Here is a 21,317-nt window from a genome sequence, read left to right on the forward strand (position 1 = left end):
TCCACTGAGTACGATGTTTTCTATGCTTATCTTTTAAATCCTTCTCCGGTAGGGAAACTATGAGTTTTCAGAAGACAATACTGTTGAAGAGACCACTATGGTAGGGAATGATTTCTCTAGTCTTTCTATGGAAGATATTTCCTCAGCTGGTGCAGTTTGCTGTGACTTATCAGGCCCTTGTGTGAGTTTTCAGACAGTTCAGTCTGAAAACTCAACTTCTGCTTTGACAAAAACGACATCAGAAGACCGGACCCATGAAAAGAGATGTGAAGATTGGGACGATTTCACGAATCTTCGCGAACCTTCCAAGGTCCACAGATCAATCTTACCCGGCTGCAACATTTTTTTCTGAATAGGAAAGACGTCGCACTGAAAAGAGCAAATGTCTGCCCAGACATCACTCCAAAAATTCTTGATGTACCGAATTTTGATAGACAGCATGTTACATCTGTCACGCTCCTCCTGATTTTTAGTATGGCAGAGATCTTAGTCAGGGAAAACGGCATTAGGAGACCTTATCCCTGAAGACACCATTGTCCAATGTAACAATTTTTCCAATCTTCCCAAAGAACAAACATGGACACAGGGATATGGATGGATATATTAATGAACAGTGAAAAACATATGTAAAGTGTAAGGGAGTTGTAATTACAACTGTCCATCCATTTCATTCATCCATTTTCTTCCAGTCATCCAACAGGGGATGAAGGTGGTAGCAACTTAAGAAGGGATGCCCAAACTTCCCTCTCCCCAGCTGCTTGTTCCATATCCTCTGGGGGAATCCTAAGGCATTCCAAGGCCAGTCAAGAGGCATAGTCCCTCCAGCATGTCCTGAGTCTTCCCTGGGATCTCCTCCTGGTAGGACATGCCTAGAACACCTCACCAGGGAGGCGTCCAGGAGGCATTCTAACCAGAACCAGCCACCTCAACTGGCTCCTCTCGAAGTGGAGGAGCAGCAGCTCTACTCTGAGTCCCTCCCAGATGACTGAGCTTCTCACCCTATTTCTAAGGGAGAGCCCAGACACCCCATGGAGAAAACCCATTTTGGCTCCTGGGACGTGGAATGTCACCGCTCTGGTGGGGAAGGAGCCAGAGCTGGTGTGTGAGGTTGAGAGGTTTTGGCTAGAAATTCTATCTTACCTTGACGCATGGTTCTGGTTCTGGAACCAGTCTCCTTAAGAGGGGCTGGACATACTTCCACTCTGGAGTTGCCAATGGTGAGAGGCGTTGGGTAGGAGAGGGCATACTTGTTGCCCCCCCATCTCGATGCCTGTACCTTTGGGTTTACTCCGGTAAACCCATTGTCCAGACGAACACCGAGGTGTTTATATTGTTCAACCACCTTCTTCTTCTTTTTCTCCCATGATGGAAATTGGGTTTGATTCAATCCTGTTTCTCCTGAAATCAACAATCATCTCCTTTGTTTTGGCTTCCTGTCCACAGTCTGAATTCATGACTGTTAGGTCAACTGGTCTCTAAATTCTCTTTTGATGTCAATAATAAATAAATGTAATTAATGAAATAGCAATAAAATAGTTGCACAGTTGGTAGGACTGTTTGTTGTTAAACAGTTTATTGTTCCCCTACTGCCATTCTTATAAGTCACCCTATGTTTCTGCCTCTTCTGGAAGAAAATATTTACAACAGGCATTTCATTTCCATCCTATTCCCAGAGTCTACCAACATGTCTGGTAAAGTCTGCACTTATCACAGCCCTCTCAATTCTTAGGTTACTCTGCGTCACGTCATCTCGAGAGAAGAGCATCAGTCAATGTGAGTCACCTACGCTGACTCATGTTGAAGACAGCAGGGATGTAATGCCTCGGGTATATGTGCCTTTAGTCCCATGTGAAACACTGTGACTTAACAAACTTTCTGTTTTCTTTCTTCACAGGCAAACAAGTGATGATTCAGTGCTTGCAGGCAGGATGAAGGAGAGTCCCTGAAGATCCGTGTTTCCCCATCTAGAGCAAAGCTTTGCAGTTGTAATACAAGTGAATTTCAGTCTATACACCACCTGGATGTCAACGGTCATCCCACACTTTTTTTTTATCTACCAGTTGTTTGTTTAATATATTCACATTGCAGCATAAAGCCAAGATGTTTTCTCTCAAGCACATAAAAAAACTGGATTATTTCCAGCTGTTCAGTGCAAAACCTTGGAAATTCAGTTCTGCAGTTTGAAAGAGACCTGTCATAAAAAATCCACTTTTTTAGGTTTTATATAAATATTTTTTGTGTATTTTTTAGTGCCTAATATTTAAAAAAATTATGTATTTTCTCTCGATGCTGCATAGGTATTTTATTCTTTTTAGATTTTATTTTTCAGTCTGTTCATTCATTGACTTTGACATTACTACATTTCCAGTGAAACTGCTAAACAAGGGTTAATCAGTTTTGTGAATCTGCCTGTTTTGTCTTCCTCGTAGCAGTTTTGTTGTCCCATGTAAGTTATGCTGAAGTTGTGAGTAATTAAGTCAAAATGTTCAATTCTAGCGTGCATTAATAGACACGATTCCTTCCATCACCAGCTGCCATCAGAAACTCTTCAAAGTGTCAAATTTAATTTTTCTCAGAAATGTGTCCACGTCACTGGGGACATTTCTCAGCAACACTTTGCCAGTATGAAGGAGGATTTTCCAAAAAAGCTTTGTCTAACGGAGGCATCAGTTCCTTCTTTCTTCTTTGCACACAGCAAAGCGGTAAGTTCCAAATAACGCTCAAAAGACAGCAAAGCCTGTTTTAGACATGAACATTGTGTGTAGATATCCACCTCAACATGTACATTTGTCAGGCTTTTGTTCCCTTGATGCCAGAATATTATTTTTTTTCCTTCCCCCTTTGTTATTATTGGATCGATATCTGTATTATTATTTCTTCATTTTATCAGAATAAGAAGGAGTTCAGTTTTACGAACTGACTTTTCTGCTCTGCTCTGGTCTGCATCTGCTTTCGGATGTCTTTAACCTCTGCACTTCTCCATTGATTTATCTTAAAGATTTGAAGTAAACTCACTTTAGAAGATCATTTAGCAGAGGTTAATTTGCAAGTGAATAACAGATTGCAACACTATTACTCTTGATCATAATTATGGCAGCCATCCAGCTAAAGCTTGAATTAAAGATCTAAAGCTAAATGTTTGCATAAGCAAACTGCCACGCTTTGATGTCGTGCCTTATAAATGGGACTCTGTTATATTTAATAGAGTTGCAGTTCGACTTCCAGTCATGGACACAAACATCCTAATTTGAAGTTGTATTTTTCTCTCTGTTGTTGGAAAGGAGGCTCTGACTAATTGTCAAATCTCAAACATCAATACCTTAACTATTAATGCTAAAGTATTAATACTTTAACATTTATACTGTTAAAGTATTAATGTTTCAACAGTGTTAATACTGGACCAGTCTTTAGATCTCCAATAATAAATAGCTAATTTAAGACATTGACCATATTTGCTCATGCTAAATGATGCTAGATCCAACAAATGAACTGGCCTCCCAGTTTTTGAGCAAAAGGTAAAATAATTATGGGGCCATGCACACATAAAGGTACAGATGCCGAGTACACACTCTCTGCAGGCTTCCAGATGAGTTTATTATGAAACAAAGTAATATTTTAGAAAAAGAATGCACTGTTCTTTCTGTCTCCTACAGTCTGTTTTGTTGTATGTTTTACATAATATCAAAGTAGCTGTTTGATTTTGAGCGCAGGCTGCCTAAAGAAAACCCTTTTTAAAAATAAATATTACTATTCACTTTTTCTTCTTGTCTCGCAAACTAAATTGTATTTTCTTGTCTCTAAATTCTGTAGAAGGGCGAAGAAAGCTATTGAAATCATAACGATCTGATTATTTTCATCCACCCAATAAAATAGTTTTACATTGCAATCATTTAAAAATGTTTATGATTTAGCAGAGCTCAGAACTGCTTTGACTGTGTCAAGGTGTCTGAAAAAGTAGTTTGAAATTAAATAAACTATGAATCAAGAGAGAAGATCTGGATGAATATTTAAATCAATTGTACTTCAGTTAAAGGGATTCAAGTCTGGAATAATTGTTGTGAGGAGTTGAAATTGTGGGTTTTTTTTTCTCTTTAAATTAAAATAAATATATAAAAAATAATTTTCTGAACAAATACAATAAGATTTGATTATGTTTTCTTTTACCAGTTTGTCAACATCAGCTAGAATTGTTTCCCAAAAATATACAAGAAAGATTATCCTCCTTTGATTGTGATTATCACATAGTGACAGCTTCAGAAAATAAGTATTAAGAAAAGAAACAATTATAAAAGTTACATATTTCAGCTTAAAAGTGAAACTGTGACTGGAAAAATTTAAATTATTCCAAGTGGCCATTTAATTTGAATTTGATTTTGTAAAATCTCTTCAGTCCAGGAACCATAACAGGGGCCTGGGCCCTGTTGGCCCCCTGTCTAGAACCACCAATGACACAAAACAAAGTGACCTGGTTTCACTATTTTCTCCAACTGTCCACTTAAAGCAGCTGAATTAAGAGTTCGCATGGAATTTTATTGTCAATCAAAGCCACAATATTCCATTGAATCTGTTCATGTTGCTTCTGTTGGCTGCAGCTGTGGTGGCATCAGATTCCCAGGACGAAAAATGGCTGGGAAAAGAAAAAAAAAAAACAGTAAGCCCCTACGGCTGAAGTGCAGACATACCCAGCCTGCTGACCTTTAAGCCAGTTGCTGATACTGCAGGTGGTGGTAGGAGGGTAAATAATGGTGATGTGCCTGTCACCTTCAGGCACAAGTGTTAGGAAATTGGTCTGGGGGGGAGAGCTGTCAAAAATTCACTAGGGGATAGATTGGGTGGTCTGCTGCCACAAGAAAAGAGCATTTCTATTTAACTGGACTGGAAGCCTGATGATGTAGATGCAATGGCAGCAGAGAGCAGACTTTCAGCACGCCTTTGATCATTAAACACAGCGGCCACATCGGCAAACAGAGAGGCAGCTTTGAGAGCACTGACCTTCCGGGAGCTGAAATGAACCAATTACACATACTGTTTTCTGTCATTATCTGCAGCTCAGCGAATCAATAGATTTTATATTAACACGGGACCGGATTTTAAAAAGAGGTCAAAGATGAAACAACAAATTTCACTCAATTGGGCAGCGCATTGAGTGATTCTGGCTTTTAAAGAAATATTGTTTTGCTTTTACTGTCAGGATGGGTTACAGTGTTCTCATTAAATCCATTTCCAGGGGTAACAGAGAGCCTTTTCCCAGCAAACAAGCTCTGATAAATTGACTCCTGTCAAACAAAAACACAAAGCTGACAAGTCAGGCTGGCAACTAATTGCAGGAAGCAGAAGGCACTGATAACACTTTTAGCTTAAATTGCGTCTTCATGTTGGTTGATTGCAGGAATCAGCCAACATAAGACGTTTTTTAAAAGACCGCCTTGGCAGAAACTGCATATCACAGATGATGTGCTTCAACCTCCAACAATAAACACCTATTTGTAATTCAAAAAGAATCAATTCAGTTCATTTGTTGCTGTCTCCTGCTAGAACGGTCCCAGCAACTAAAATGCTACTTAACAACTTTGGGAATCAATAGAGGATTAAAGCCTGAGGAAGATTTATGGCTGAGGAACCGGCTTAGGAATAAATGAGATGGAGGAAAAAAAAATAAAGTCAACGGCTGTCTCTATGAATGTGGACTGTGGGGAGCGCTGAGCGTTTTAGGTAACAATATAATTAAAATACAGAATTTTATTTCCCCCACTTTTAAGTGACAAATGTTCTTTTTCTTGTTTTAGAGAAAATATTAAGATACAGTTTTAGATATTGCCCAATGTTATCACTGATGCAGCTGAATTTGAGATTAAAAGTGTCTGACTTACACTGAGCGGCAGACAAACAGACAAAGAATCTGCTGTCTGATTGTGGACGCTATCTTGGTAAACACTGACAGAAAGAACTGTTGTGAGATAAAAAATGAATGAGGAAAATGCACATTATTTCCACCAAACATCAGAAAGTACCATCTGGTTGATGGTTCTGGCTGCAGTTATGACCACTAGAATAGCCCAAAGAATATTTCTCATAAATAGATAAACTCCTGATAAATGACCAGGGGTTGGTCTAACTAAAGCTTTTGGGACTGAGTATCCCACTGCTCATATGCTGTTCTTCTAAAGTTTTATTTTACAACTTGATTTTGTAATTCTTTGTTTCTTCTTCAAATGAATGACTTTGAAAGACTACTACAAAGCAACCAGTCATTGAAAAGTTAGAAAAAAAACCCTACATTTATGCTTTTGGAAATGTTTTACATTTACAAATCTACAAACATATGTCAATTCTTTGTAAAACCATGTTTTGCTGCTAATATGAGTGTTAAGCGCGTTGCAAAGTGGGGCAGAATCATGAAGTGGAAGAACTCTGCAGATGTGTGGCATTGATGTGCGTTCATCTCCTTTTTCTTTCTGACTCTAAATCAGTGTTAGCCAACTCAATGCTATAAAGCACACTGTCAGTCAGTGGCTGAACTGTGACAAAATCTGAAAAGAATTAAAAGACTTAAATGCTTCTTCAAGGTATGATTGACAGGAAAACAAATGAATGTTTTGCACTGGTATTATTTGATCAAAAGTATGTTACCAGTCTGAAAAACACTTTTGTTTTCATTTTTTTACTCTCAAAAAAGCAAAATGAAAAAAATAAGGCACAAAGTACACACAAATATTGCAGTCGTTGTCCTCCCACCGACCCTGTGGGTCATAGCATTAGCATCTGTGAAATCAATAAATGTACATTTTGCATTTTGTTTTGTCTTAGCATGACCCCATAAGTTGTGGCCACGTGCTCATGATTCTTTAATGATGGGCAGAATCCCAGACACCCATAAAAGAAAAAAAAAAAAAAACAGACCAGGGGCACAAACCGAATATTTCAAAAGGGCTGAAGATTGGACTCCATGTCTCAGTGGCCAAGGGTGATTTTCCGGGTGGAACGAAATGAATGAGAATAAAAAATAAGATCCCGGCTCGGCCTTCCAGCCGTGTAAAAATATTTCTAATCTAATGTCATTTTGATTTGCTGATATTTGCCCCGTCCGTTGGCTCGCCAGAAAGCGGTTCTCTCACTGTGATGAAATGTGACAAAATCTTTGCTTTAATTTTGCCAAGTCTGAAAGGCCATTATAATTTTCATCATTTATTTACTGCTCATGATAAAATAGTTATATTATAGTTTATGAATATTTCAGCATCTCCCTAATGGTTTTAGCTTTCTACTAGCCTCAGCCACACACTGGTAGAACCAGTCAACACTCTAACCTCATTAGTTTCTTTGTTTTGTATTTAAACAGTCTAGTTAAGTAATCATACCTGAACCATACCTGAACACGTTATACCTGAACCTTACGGTTATGTTGTAAAGCTTGCAGGTGATAGCACTGTGAGGATTTGAAAATGTGTGATGTTATAATATTTTATGATTTTATTCATATTTTGCAGGGGATTTGGCCAATTCCTCTCTGGGAACAAAAACACACTCAGCAGGACGAGTAGCCATTTTCATAGCATTACCAATGTCATGTTGGAGGTTGGGTACAATGTCAAATCTCAACAGACTCCACACCTCCAGCAAGCAGTTGTTTTTCAACAGCTGAAGGTTCAGACCTCCTGCACAAAGCAAAGTGAAGTACAATGGCTTGTTTTTTTTTTTTTTACCAAGCCATTTCTTGGTATAAAAGGGGAGTTTTTGAGCTTTTAGTTTTATTATTAGGTTGCGTCAATGTTTAGTTCTGTTTCACCCAGTAGAGTGTAAATCAGGAATGCCCAAAGTGGGCCCTCGAGGGCCGGCATCCTGCATGTTTTAGTTCTCTCCCTTTCTGTAGTAACAACCTTTTCAGCAGGTCAATGTTCTTTTTAGTCCTCTAATGAGTCATCATTGGATCCAGCTGCGTTACACCAGGGAGAGAACTAAATCATGCAGGATGCCGGCCCTCGAGGGCCCACTTTGGGCATCCCTGTTAAATGGTCATTATATAAGTTTCTGTGTCTTTGCGGTAGATCAGTTTTCTAAGTTAAGTTGTGTATGTTTTCTTTACGTCTTTCATTTTCTGTAGGTCATTTTTTGAGTTGGGTTATTTTTTGTAACCTCTTTGGCCCAGTGATTACATTTTGTATTTTTCCCCCTACTTTTTGGGGAGGTAAAAAAAAAAAAAAAAAAAAACACAGACTAAAGATATTTTTACTGTGTCCTCTAAGCCTTCCCTGCTCACTCGCTCACACCAGCACTCCATCATTCTTCCCTCAGGCAATAGATGTTTCTGTTTTGTGTATTAATCTGTGTGCAGCCTTCGTAAAATCCATTTGTTAATTCTGTAACGCTTCAGCTCCGCATGACATCTCCAGCATATAATCCTAGTATAATGACCTCTCGTCTTCCTCCTTCAGGTTCTGGATCTCCTCAGTTTGCCTTCGACTCCAGAGGTGTCGGGAGAAAACGCAGACTAATCAAAGAATTCAAATGAATCATTTCGGTGGGCTCCGGGCGTCAGCTCTATGGAGAATCAGAGGCAGATTGGATTTTCCACTTTCGGGAGCAATCCTCTGTAATGTCACTGACACCTCGCTAAAGCAACACTGTCATACTGTGTTATCTGGTTCAATATTCTTTTATTGGCATTTTCCTGCCTGGGAAGAGTATGGGGCAGGGCAAGAAAATGAGACAAGTGATGGAATATTCCCCTTGTTATTTCCGCCTGACAAGAGCGGGAGGAGGAGGAAAAAATTATTTTATTTTTTTTCCCCCATCCCCTACTTTGACAGATATTTGAAGCAGCTTCTCTCTGCAGGGGGGTTGACTGTAGCAGCATTTTGTTCCAGGATCATCACAGAGCACGGCATCAAAACAGTTACAAGTAAAACAGCATTTCATCAATTATATTAAGAGACTAAACATGCTGACTTATTCCATCTCCTGGGAGAAACTCTTCACCAGCGTGTGTGTGTTTTTTTATATCTATATTTAACTATGTGTTCCGTCATTAGAAATGTATCAGAACATTTTAAAGTCCTGCCTAAAGGAAGCTTTGCATGGTGGGAAATGGTCTGTCATTTTCCGACTCCGTGAAAGATGGTGTAAAATTGTCTTTTTTTTTTTTCCCTCTCTTGCATTAATTCACCTGAAATATGCTGCAGGCTCAAAAACGGTAGATGAAAGCTTTTCCTGAGATTAGTCACAGCAGTCTGTCAATTGTACTATCTTACTTTATCATTTCCTCGCTCCGTTGGAATTCTGCCTGACATTAATTTATGTATATCTGATCCCTTAAAAAAATATATTGGATTTAAATATCTCGGAAATTTCTCCCGCTACACGCTTCATCTTTCCGTTCTGATTTTCATGCACTCTGCCTTCCTTGTGTAACTTCATCAAGAAGTGGTTTTCACAGTAAGTTCAAACCAGGACCACCACCTGTCTCGTTCCAGTCCCTCTTCATGAACAGCTGTATTTTCACCACACCAGGCACTTTACTTTTTTTTTTTTCACATAACCTGGAACTCTTCAAACATCAGTTATATCCAATAAGTTCAAATGTATGAAGCATGGACACCTTCGCAGAGGTTTAGTGCAGTAAGATCATTTCACTAACAGTAAACTTCACCTCTAACATTCTTGCAATTATTTCCTATGCTGAGAATTTTCAACATCTGGTTACAACTTCCCAAGACAATTATTTTTTTTTACATTTTTAAATGGTATTAGTAGGTTTTTTTTCTAACTGTTCTGTTTTCCCTTTTTTTTTAAGTTTTTATTCTTCTTCTCATTATTACTGTTATTGTTATTACAAACATCCCAAAACTTGTTCAATGTTAATTCCACGGTCTATCATCATTCCTGTGTTTTTGTCAGGAATTTCATTCCTGTGTCATCATTTTGGTGTTTTCCTTTAGGCTTCCCCCCATCTGAACTCACTCACTCACACCTGCCCTCTGGCCTGCATGAAACGCTCCTTCTTCATGAACATTTCCACTCCGCCTTACCAGGCTGGCAGCAGCGAAGAGGAATTACTGGATAAAATAAGCACAGTGTGAATGTTCTAGATGAGTGAAGTTGAATCAACTGTATCTGACAGAGTCATACTGGGAAGGCTCATCAGCTTCCCAGTATAAATGAATCATGCAACAATTTATGCAACAATGGATTGTTTTATAAAGAAATATTTATATTTTCCTAAACACCACACAATATGAGAAGAAGCCAGTTTTATTTGTATGTTTTCCATTTAACATTCACAAAACTGATAAAACCATTTATTCCCTCATTCTTCACAATTGCCTTTGCTCTCTCACTGACACTCATGTAATTTTTGACATCACAGCCAAGGTCAAAATCAGTGTATTCTTTCTGACATTTGCTCTGTGTGTTGCCATAACAAAGAAACTAAATGGGCCAAGGCAATTTTCTGAAATAAGCACAGTTTAAATGCTAACCTATGCTGTGCAAAAGCATGAATCACTTCTACCAGTGCCGTTGAGTGAAAGGGCAGCTAGCTAAAGGCATTAGTTTCATCATGCTGCAGAGTTGTGTCAGCTGCATGGGTCAGAATGACTGAAGGTTTTTTTGTTTTGTTTTTACCAAACAGTGTAAAGTTACAAATGACTGTTTTGCAACAGTGGCCATAAAAATTTGGAAATTACAAATACAAATTCTCTTAATGTAAAAATGTGTTTTTTGACAGAGGTTTTGCACTAGAATGAGTTGTTTTTTTTTTTTTGCTGCATCAAAAAAGATGTATTTTGCAAACCAGCAATGAAAACATTTCTTTCACTACAGGCGAAAACCACCAAGAAGACAGGAAGTAGGAGGATGGTGGTTTGCTTTTGGACAATTTGCAGATGGTTGCACTAGAACGCTCACAGCATCACACAGTTCCTAAAAAGATGTGGAATTTTAACATGTTGAATTTATAGCTCTTATGTGAAATCACTTACTGCAAAAAAAAACGCCGCCTACTTAGACACTCCAAGTAGGCGGGGCTTGTCGCTCCAATACCTGAATGAGACGCTGACGTCTCCTCTGTTGGATGAGATGATGAGCGCTATCACCATGGCTGAATTATGAATATGTAACTGTCTACAATCATTGCTGCAGTGATTTTTGATGACTTATTTCATGAACAAACTTATTCACATGTGATTCTAATTTAATCTGTTATTCTTAACAGCAGTTGAAAAATTTAGTTTTTTGACATTAGCAGATTATGGACAACAATTTGCATGCATTTGTAATAGAAATGCAGCCAGAGAGTGTCATGAGTTCATTAATGGACAGGTTGTTTAGTTGATGATACCTCTCCTGGACTCTGGGAATCCATCGCCACACAGCCTGTTCCCAGGTGCAGCCATATCAAGGCCTACACAGGACAGCTATGTTTGAACATGCTAATCCCCAGCCTTCATTCTTCCCAAACTTCAATTGGTGCCGCTGTTGGCACTTCTCCCCTTCCCCCGCACCCCTCACAACCACAGCCTCTGCAATGTTTTGCACACAAAACAAACCAACCAGTCTGAGAGAAGCATTCGTTAGACCTTCAAAGCGACGCTGAACCTGCCTGGTGATAAAACACAGTTTTGACTCAAAGCTTTGAAGAGTGCTACAACACATGAACTGTACCAAAGGAAGGAGCACTCTTATAAACTCCTTTATATACATCGATGCTTGCCAGAACAATCACACATTCAAAGCAGCACAGAGCGAAGATGTGTAGTCGTTGAGGGCCGACTCTATTTTGCAGTAAGCTTCAGATCAATCCGAAAAGGAAAGGGCAGGGTTCTCTGCCTATCAGAATAACCGAGTCTGCTGACCTTTTTAAATGGGTGAAAGATACGCTAAGGTAAACAGTGGGTAGCTTGCAGCTTTATGGCACGCTGTATTGATCCCTGTTCTCTGAAAGGTCATACACTTGAGAGGTGATTGTTATTAGATAAGCAAAAAAGAAAAAAAGAAAATAAAATGCCAGTGAACTTTTGAGTTTTGCAAGTCAGAAGACGATGACATTTGACTGTACTGACTTGTTATTCTTCTTGCACTGGAGGTTTATTCAAATTTTATGTACTGTGCTGCATGATGTATGAGTGCAGTACAGTATAGCTTCACATTGGCTCGGTGTTTGTTCTGAGTCAGCAGTTGAGTCCTGTCTGAATGCGTGTGTATGTGGGTCAGTGTATGGTCATTAGCAAATTAGAGCCGGTCTAATTTCTCCTAAATAACTGATCACAGCTCTGAGAAAGAACTAAATTAGAAAGAGATGAATGTGACTTGGACATTATAGAAAGGAAAATTCTGTAGCAATGTTCATGTTACTCAAGATTTAGAGTCATTATTGTGGGGAAGTTAGTTTCTTAAAAATGAAATAAGTTTAACCAAAAAAAAACAAAATCTGTTAAGAAACAGTTTTCATCCTGGTTCATTGAACAAGGGACTACACAAATATTTTCCCCTTCAGCTCTGAAGAAATATTTATTCATACATTTTACTAACTGTTTTAGGATTATTTTTGATGTTCTGAATCCAAAGGTCACATTGGTTTTGCTCAATCAGGTCAACTTTCTGAACTACGGAGCAACTTGAGCTTCAAAATTCAGGATTTGCTCTCACATCTGGATCAGTTTCTAGAGAATCTGGACCAATGAGTGATGAGCAGGAGGAGAGATTCCATCAGGACAGGAAAGAGATGGAGAATTTTACACAATGAAGACATAATGTTCAATTCACACAATTCATTGTGTAGCGTTCAATGTACAGAAATCTAAGTTTGTAATATTTAATTAATACACTCTGTTGGAAATTTTTTTTTGTTCTCCTAAAAACTTTTTTAGATGAGAAATATTAATGGAAATGAACTGATTATGTCACAAAAATGTCATCAATTTAATCAGAAGATCAGATTTCTATAAATCACATTAGAATAAAAACCTGACCACATTGAGTAAAATGGATTTCATTTTTGGATTCAGCTGTGGAAAATAGTCCTGATTCAGTTGAAAAAACATAGACAACTTCCCCAAAACATTTTTTTGTAACTCTGTGTGACTTTAGATTTAATTCAAGTTATTTTACTTTGACGATCCAGATGTCTCTTGTAATAGTGCCAGCATGGCAGTGAGAAACTGAAATGTTAGAGGTAAATTTAGTTTGATGTCTTCTAAAATTACCGGTCAGACGGAAAAACCATGTGATGAAGTTAGAACACTTGAATGATGAAAAAGTAATGTTTGTTCAAAAACATATATTTGACTCAGTTTCAAAGTTTTGTTTTTAAGCAACAGCAGCATCAATAAAATAATCAACATCATGGGATTGAAAGTTCTCTTTCATTCCTCAAGTGCCTGGTGTGTGCAATCAGCATCTTACTTAAATTTATACTAATTATTGGTGCATTGTTCAACTTAATAATCTCTTAATTAATTTAACATCTGACTGATGCAGTACTATTTTGCAAAACGATCAGCTTTATCATACAATTGAAGGTAAATTCAGACAAGACAAATAAAAACACACTTATTAGCTACAATACCTATTGTCGTTGAAAGATACCATATAGTATTGTTAAAAAAATAAGTGCATGATGACCAGACATGCAAAAACCCTACTGTCATTTAGAGGCAGGCACCAATAATTACTCAAACACCAATAATTACTCAAACAATCAACTTATATCAGGTGACTTTCACATTGAATAAAGATTGTTTATGGCTCTGGTCCTAATCTACACGTTCAAATTCAGTCTCAAGTAATTTGTAATGAGTCTGAAGCCTTTATTTCTTATAACTTAAGAGTGACTCAAGTCTAAGTCGCAAACTGTAACAACTTGGATTGTAACTTGGGTTTGCAGCTCAGTTTGAAAGTAGAATGGGATTGGAATCTTCAGGTGTACAGCTGAAAAATGCATTAAAAACCTTTTACTTGGGACCAAACTGAACTTTTCTAAAGTTTCTTGCTTGCCAGAGGGAGTAGAATGAAGTAGGAGGCAGGCTGACAGGACATGCGTGTATAGAGATGTAAGTGATGTAACTAATAAACTAATCGTAAGGGAAAGTTGTCAGTTTACCTCTTGAGCTACACACAGACTCGACTTAGGATATAAACTGTTATTATTTGACAAAAAATAATAGAAAACAAAAACATATACCTGGTGTTATTTTTCTATGAACTGTAGCTAACTAGTAAAGAGGGATTCTTCTACTCCAAACCAAGTTCAGTCGGACTCTGGAGGTTAGGCTTCTGATGAGAATCCGTTCAGTAAGCAGAAAAACGTTCAAATTTTATCAAGACTCATAACAATAAGGATTTGTCAGTTTAGCCTGCTACCAAATGCTAAAAATGGAGGCTGAAAATGTTGTAACACTTTCAACTTGCATTATGTTTAATGTCAAATTTATTCAGGTCATTTGCTCTCTGTAAGACAGTGGCAACACTCAAACGTGCAAATCTGTAAATCTTCATAAGACTAAACTTAACCTGTTCATAAGCAACAAATGAAATCCTCATCAATCATGAATTAACACTTAACAGTTTCTTATGATTTCCACTGGTTTGTCACATAAAAACAACATCTTTAATATCGGTGAATTATGTCTGAAATAAAATTTTACAGCTGCCATATCACGCCCATAATATTGTGCATCCCGACTCATCATACCATTTCCTGCTGACAAGATGTCATTTCTGACTGATTTCCAAATTGTTGACTGTATGATGTGTTTATGTTTTCATGATGTAAAGCACTTTGAACTGCCTTGTTGCAGAAATTTTCTATACAAATAAACTTGATTGATTGATTCATTCACTCATTCATTCATTGTCTGTGTATCTTCTGGATGAGCTGAAACTAGATGTGACAGCAGACAGAATGCAGATCATGTTCTTAAATGGCTGCACATGTAACATGACCCCTTATAAGCAGTGTTAATTGCAAGAAGCCTAAAGTCAGTTACATACTATTATAATTTCTTCATCTTTCTTAATGGTGAAGAAATGGGTGAGGAGGAAAAAGCAAAGCTTATGGGTCAAGACTGGAGGAGCTAAATATTGGATACAAGCTGCTTAAATGTGTTTCCTCTTATGTGTGTCTGGTCAGATAGAGGAACCAGGTGAGGAGCTTTGTCTTTGGGGAGGAGGTCAGAGCAGAGCCTCTGCTCCTCCATGCTGAAATTAGATTACAGAGGCAATGTTGGGTGCCTGATCAGAATGCCACTGAGGTATCAGCAGTTGGACAGACCCTGCAGTTGCTTGAAGACTTTCATTTGGCAAGGGGACATCAGGGTTTTTGTTGTGGTCTGATCTCGGTTAATGGAAGCCAATGGATGAATGGATGAATATTCATACTTTATGGGTGTCATTTTTATGGAAGGTTATCCAAATAGCTTGATCTGACCAAAATCTGGACATACAAAAAGTAACAAAGAAAGTACAGATGCTGAATTCTTAAGATATGGACAGCCTCCATAGGGACAGATTCTATCACACACTATTTAAACTCATTCTAAAAAAAACTCTAATACCTAACAATGAAAAGAAGAAAATGTAAATATAATCTGTGCTTATAATTAGATGATTTAGATTGACTTGTGTGATGAAGGTCATCATTACTTGGCTTGAGACACAATGCAGATTGAATATTTTAAATGAGACGATTTCAAGTACAAACAGATTGAAGTATTTTATTGATAGTTTGTGGGTGTTTTCAATCAACTTCATCTCAGCTGGTACTGGTGATGTCCTTTTAGCAAAACAAACAGATAACGTAAGCATTACGTGACTGATCTTTGAAACTGAAAGATGTTTAAATGCCTCTGTCTCTTTCTGCAGGATGTTCAGGCTAAAACAACTTGAGCACCTTTGGAAGGTTATGGGTGGAAGGGAGAGACTACTGTCAGATTTATATCTAGACATGTGCTTTTAGAGGTCCTTAGTGATAAATAACATTTGTTAGCATTTGTTATTTTGATGGTTCAGCTACTTTTGTAGAAGTTTGTTTTTGTGTGTATGCACTTTGCTTTTGTCCACCCTGGTGGACTGTAACAGTCAGCTGAAGTACTGAAAGACCGCCGCTCAGACGCTACGTCACTAAGGTGAAGTGGAGTTGTCATGTTCACCAACATGTTCAATGTTGGTGAATAAACACTATGTGGCTCTGCACCTTTTCTCTGCCTCAGGTCTCTTGCCTGATCCAGCCACTAAGGACCATTTTAACATCATCATAAACTAGTTTAAACACAGAAAGAAATGTATCTATTTTCTGTTTGAATAACTGAATGAAGACTCTGTCTGCTGTCACGCTCTGGCAGACAGTGGATGCAACGTTACACTTTGAGGGTGAAAACTAATAAAAGTACAACAATCCTTGAGCCCTGGACACAAACAGACTTCACCTCATGGTGTCTAATGGAGCAAGGAGAGTTGAGCATTCAGGCTTCCGCATGGACAAAAACCTCCTCAATGATTTATTTAATCAGACTGTTTTTATTGCTCTACATGTTAAAGAAAAAAAAACTGATCCAGGCAATTATTACGACCCTCGGCATGCTGGCCTGGCTTTATGCATGGATGTGGTTCTTGCTAATGTTTTTACGTTCTGAATTTGCCAGTTTGCCTCTGAAATAGATGGAGGTCATGAAACATTGATGAATGTCACTCTCCGTCTGCTGTTCCGCCGATTTGCATCTCTCTCATGGCACTGCTTCCCCTTTCGAAGCTTAGCGGAGAAAATGTAGGCGTGCAAAGTGCATACCAGTTAAACTCTTTGTCTAATAGCAAGTTAACTTGCCACATATGAAATGTTTCCATTGTGAAGCAGACTAGCATTCCACCAAAAGGGAACATGCTGGGATATAATAATGCTGCTCGGGCTTGCCTGTCTCTACATGTCCTGAGGGCAGATTATTTGCCAACAAAGCAAAATGTTCCACCTGCAAGTCAGTGAGGAGAAGCAGAACTGATGTCCTGTCAGTTTTATGGACATAATACACCATAATAACACATCTTTCATGGCAACCAAAAAACTGTACCTTTCGAAGAATGCTAATTTAGAAAACAAAAAAAAAAAGAAGAAGAAAAAAACAACGTATTACTTTAGCTCTGATCAAAAGTGCCTGGGCAAGGGAGGGAGCTTATAACCAGCAGCGTTATTAAAGCAGGGATAGAAAAGTCCTGACTTTACCTCTTCAATAAGCTTATCATTATAATGTCCCTACAGTCAGGTGGTTACAGACTGCCTCTGTTCCACAGTGTGCGCCGGTTATCAGTCACAGTTCCTCGGCACGCAGGAGGGAGATTGCTTCCAAAACGGGAAAGCTTTAACTGTGATTATATGCTGTATTGTTACAGTCGAGTGGATCTGAAGGAAATCTTTTAACATTCTGGTAAAAGAAAAAAAAAAAAAGAAACTGAAAGTGAATTACACATGCTACCAAGTTTGAAGAAAATTACCACAGCTGAATGAACAATATGGTCATGGACTGTGAGAACGTACACATTCTTTCCTGTTCTCAACTCATAAAATAAACTGTAATATAAACAAAGATAATCTGAGTAAATCCCAAAAGCAGCTTTCAAGTGATGATTTCATGCATTGTTCTGTCTAACAATGATGTTTTAATTCCCACCATGTCTATGGAGTAAGTTGGAGTTCTCTAAAGTTTTTTATTGGTAACAGTTGCATTAAATGGACAGGCATGTATGACAAACATTTGAAAATCATTTTGTTGCAACTTTCTGGTGTGTGCAGGCTGAAATGACATGCTTTCATGCTTCAAACTCTCTAAGCCACCAAGCACTCCATGGAGTTCAGCTAAATCCGTCATCAAGAAATGAAAGAAAGACGGTGCCTAGATCTGACCGTCCTCACACACTGGGTGACCAACTACTGCTGACCAGGTTCTTTGCTGTCAAAGCATTATGGGAGAGTGGCAATTAGAAGCAACTGTTGAAGAAAACTCATGTCAAAGCTTGATTAGAATTTGTCCAAAAAGCACAGAAGAATGTCCAAAAAGCACAGAAGAATGTTTTTCTGTCTGTTGAGACTAGAATTTAGTTTTTTAGCCAACAGCATCACAAACACACCATTATCATAGTGAACTCTGGCGGTGGCAGCATCAGACTGTTGGGAAACTTGTCAGCAGCCCTCAGAGCTGAAATAAATGCAGAAGAATTTTAGAAAATCCATTTGCAATAGAACTATGGCTTCTTAATATACAGCAACATGACAACCTGAAACATCCAGGAAAAGCTTAACTGTCATTACTCTGTAAAAAAATAAAAATAAAATAAATGTGTTTTTACTTTGACATTAAAGGGGGCTTTTGTTTTTCTTTTTGTGCATGAGCCAAATTTTGTTGATCATTATTGATTTGTAAAAGCAATAAAAAAGGTTAAACACCCAAGAGGATGAATACTTTTTATACACACTGAAAGATGGGATTTTTCTTGACAAATCAAATTCCAACCTGCCAACCTGCTTAACATGAGACATTTGAGGAAACGAAAGGTTACTTTGTCAAGATTCTTGGAATTCTGGGTCTTTTCTCTCCATGTACTTGAAGTAAAATTACTAACATGTGTTACTTATAAAAGTTACACAATAATCTAATGAATGCTACCACTGCTCATTGCTCACTTGGTCAAGTAACTGGACCGACATTACTTGGCCAGAAGACTTTGTGCATTTGAAAACTGTCGACGCTTAATGGCTTTATTTGCAGCTGCGGTTTATTTGTGTGGGCTCCTGTCAGTTTGAGTGAAATCCTGCAGCCAGCATCCCGGGGTTTGAAGCGGTCCCAGGCTGAGGCCTCACCGCCTGGAAGCCCCGCACTGCGCCGCGCAGCGCCGCGCCGCGCCGCGCCGCGCTGCCAGCGAACGCAGCGTTTTGCTCCGTGATGTTTCGGAATAGCTTGTTGACGTGTGAAACTGTCCTGTGTGAACCAGCGTGTCCCTGACGTAGACATCTGTTTCTTGCCGATACATACAAATTCCCTGCATCAACAGTAATGAGGAATCATCCGCTGTCCCGGCGAGGGAGATAATGTGTGTTAACATGAAGTGGAGCTCAGCATCACTGCATCCGGTGCGGCAGAGAAAGGAGACGGAGGTTTCCCTGCAAAACGCCGGCCTCTTATTACAAGACTTTACTAATCCGACCGTGAAAATCCATGTCCAAAATGTGCCTTTTGTGTATAATCCCGACACAGTTTCTGCGGGATTAGGATTTAGCAAGGAAGAAAACGACTGGCGGTTTACAGCACATCTAAAATATCAGGAAATGTTGCGTTCAATTGTTGATTTATCCTGCAATATGCTTTTTCCTTTTTCCCCTACTTTTTGCTGTGTCTCATCAAAGAGCGGTCCTCTTGGAGGGGCTGGGGGGCCGGGGGCCGGTTAGGGGCCGCAGCGGAGATTATTTAATCAGAGAGCTGCATGTTGACGTGCTCCCCTGCATGCGCGCAAAAATAATATTTGCCCGGCAGACAACAGAACAACCCTGACAATGTATTCTACGTCAGTCTAGTTCTCTGCTCCATGCTGCTCAGACAGGCTGCTCTGCATATGTAAGCAGTCATGGTAGGTTTAGTACTCCTCAAAGACGGGCCATTATCTTCCCAGGCCATCTGCTCCAGTCAGTGAATGAGCACAGCGCAGTTCAGACCGAGGAACAGAGGGAAGGTTTCCTGGGGGGCTGGAAAAGCTGCTGCATCTTATCCCAGTTCAATGAACAAACCAAATAACAGTTTGCTTTTTTTTTTTTTTTTTTTTTTGTAATGAATGCCTGGGTGAATGTGTTTATTGACAACTACACTTGCCTGGTTTCATGTTGACGGTCACACAGAAAGTAATATGCCTCGAATGAAATACGGAAACCAAGCAAAATCAGTGTCAACCTGAAACCGTTTTAATCAGGACAGTTTAAGAAAAAAAACATAAAACAAACAAGAATTTAGATGAAAGCATTTTAATTCTTTATTTTGTGCGTTTCCAGAAAATTGTCTACTAAGTTTGAATGCAGAATCTGTGTTGGACTGGCGACCTGCCCCCTTGTTCTGCATGTCAAGGAAACGGTGACTTGCTGGAGACATGTACTCTGTTTAGGTTTTAAACGACTGGATCTGATTTTAAGTTGTAGGGTCGTAACAGCTTTGCCAACAATGACATGGCCTAAACACGGCTTAATTTGGAAGCAATACGACTGAATGGCTTTGTTCTTTTCCTCTGATACCAAACCACGAATTGTGATCTGTTAAAGGCAGATCACAATTCTAAATCATCACAGAAAATCAGCATCAGTGTTCACAACTCCTGATTGGCCTGATTAAAATTTATCCAGAGAAATCCCACTAAACAGAAAAAATCCCAGATGGAACACTGAAGGGAGATGAGAAACAGTGTCAGAAGGGAAAATTTGGTGGTGCCTTTGATTGCAGTCTTTCAAAATAATTGCTAACTAAGTCATTGTTTGAGTGGAGTTTAGCCTTCCCTTTTCCACTTCTTACATTTTATTTCTTTTCTGTGAAGACCATGTTTAGCTGTGCATCTCTGCAGCTCCTCCATCGACTCTCTCTGCATTATGCCGTCTCTTTCCAGTCACTGGAGAAAGAAAACAAGTGATCCAACTAAAAATATGTTACAAGTAATCAAATTAACTTTAAGTAAATGTATTAAATGTATTATTTTTTCATGTTGAACAACTTGATTACATGCAACAAATTAACTAAAACATTTTTAAGTGGAGCTCCATTCTTTCATTTCTTTTATTCAGTGTATTTTTGTGGTTTTGCAGATATGCCAACTTCTAATTTTTGATTTTCTCTCTACCTTTGTCCCTTGGTTCTTCTTGTTTGATCGCTAATATTTGCTACCAGAAAACTGACGCTTTATAACAACAGCTGCGTTCAATCTGGCATCTTAAATTGACTCATACCTCAGCCAACCTATATATATATATATATATATATATATATATATATATATATATATATATATATATATATATATATATATATATATATATATATATATATATATATATATAATTTTCCTTCCACTTCACTACAAAGACAGATTTTGTTTCCCAGAGATATGACATAGACTCTGTGATTAATATATATGTGACTATGAGTCCAGCTTATCATTTTGCTGGATACAGAGATCTGTATTTTTAGAGGTCTCTGAAGCAAACTTGCTGCCTCAAAGGGAATACTGCCTTACAACTGGAACCCTCTATACAAGTTTAAGATCACGCCACCATCCATCTCTGCCTCATTCTCTGTCATATTGATGTA

This window comes from Poeciliopsis prolifica, unplaced genomic scaffold, assembly GCF_027474105.1.
Source record: "Poeciliopsis prolifica strain line A6 unplaced genomic scaffold, Auburn_PproV2 SCAFFOLD045, whole genome shotgun sequence".
Classification (NCBI taxonomy): domain Eukaryota; kingdom Metazoa; phylum Chordata; class Actinopteri; order Cyprinodontiformes; family Poeciliidae; genus Poeciliopsis; species Poeciliopsis prolifica.